The sequence below is a fragment of the Rhinichthys klamathensis genome, unplaced genomic scaffold, assembly GCF_029890125.1.
Source record: "Rhinichthys klamathensis goyatoka isolate OS25496 unplaced genomic scaffold, OSU_Roscu_1.1 h1tg000216l_1, whole genome shotgun sequence".
Classification (NCBI taxonomy): domain Eukaryota; kingdom Metazoa; phylum Chordata; class Actinopteri; order Cypriniformes; family Leuciscidae; genus Rhinichthys; species Rhinichthys klamathensis.
The window spans coordinates 476,360-477,500 of NW_026606741.1; the positions used below are offsets into that span (position 1 = coordinate 476,360).

General features: G+C 41.1%; 1 pseudogene; it reads left to right on the plus strand.

The window, feature by feature from the left end:
* The first annotated feature begins 478 nt into the window (after positions 1–478).
* The window catches only part of LOC130097290 (gastrula zinc finger protein XlCGF52.1-like), an 11,714-nt pseudogene continuing 11,051 nt past the window's right edge, over positions 479–1,141 (plus strand).

Genomic DNA, 1,141 nt, shown 5'->3' on the forward strand with positions numbered 1-1,141 from the left:
ATGGCTCAGGAACAGGAAGCCTATTTAAGGCTATGTTGTCTTGAAGAATCTGAGCGAGAGAGGGAATGTCTGTATAACGGGGCGATGCGACTTGAGAGAGGGGCACTGTAGTTACAGGCACATTCTTTGCTTCCATGTTCCTTTCCTTTTTAACATAGTTAGCATCCTTGTGTTCTGTCTCCTTATTGTAGATCTTCAACTTGGCTTGAGCTGCCCGTATCTCTTTCTCTGCCTGCAATCGCTCCAACTCACGCCTTTGTGCCTCTAGAGCTTTGCGTTGTTGTTCCTCTAACTCTCTTATAGATTCCTTTTGCCTTTCTTCCTCTAGCAGCATCTGATAATTTGCTTCTTTTACTGCTAGTTCAGCTGCTGCATCCACGCGTTTTGCTATCATGGATGTAGTTATGGAGCAGTGGCTTTCAGACTGGCTGTGACTTATCAAAGAAGCTGTGGATCCATAGACAGACTTTGCATAGTCATGGCGGAGCAGTTCATGAAGGCGGTGTCTTTCCTGCTGTTCATTAAACTCGCTTTCGTCATCTATAGCTCTGTTGTAGGCAATGTTGGTGATTTCTGTGGTCACCGATTCACACGTATCATCTAATTTTTTTAACTCTAATGGCAGAAGAAGACTCCTTTAGAAGATATAATCAAGCCCTTGTTATGAACAGCATAAACATAAAACATCAGATTAAATAGCTAGCACGTATGCATTTACATATAAACACTCAAATACCTGTAAATGTCAATGTAAATACCACAATAAACAAAATGATCAAAGTTCTTAAATCCAAAGTGTGAGAAATGTAAATGTAACGGCTTTAATAACCACAGTTAACAAAAGACAGATGCAAAGCCCAAAAAATGTATATGTGTTCTGAATTAGAAAGAGTCCATGTGGATGTATCCAGGCATGAGTGTAAAATGCAACCAGAGTTTATTTTGTTGCTCTCTTTGCTGAGCCGTTGAGTATTAAATGTTCAGTCCAAGAAGCCATTCATCCGTTGTTCGCCTAATTGCTGTACTATAGACAGTATAATAATGGGTTAATACTCACAGTCCTGCATCAATGTCCGTGAGTGTGACTGTACTTGACCATTGCACCGAATTCGTGAGACCGCTGTCCAAAGTAGGCCAGGCG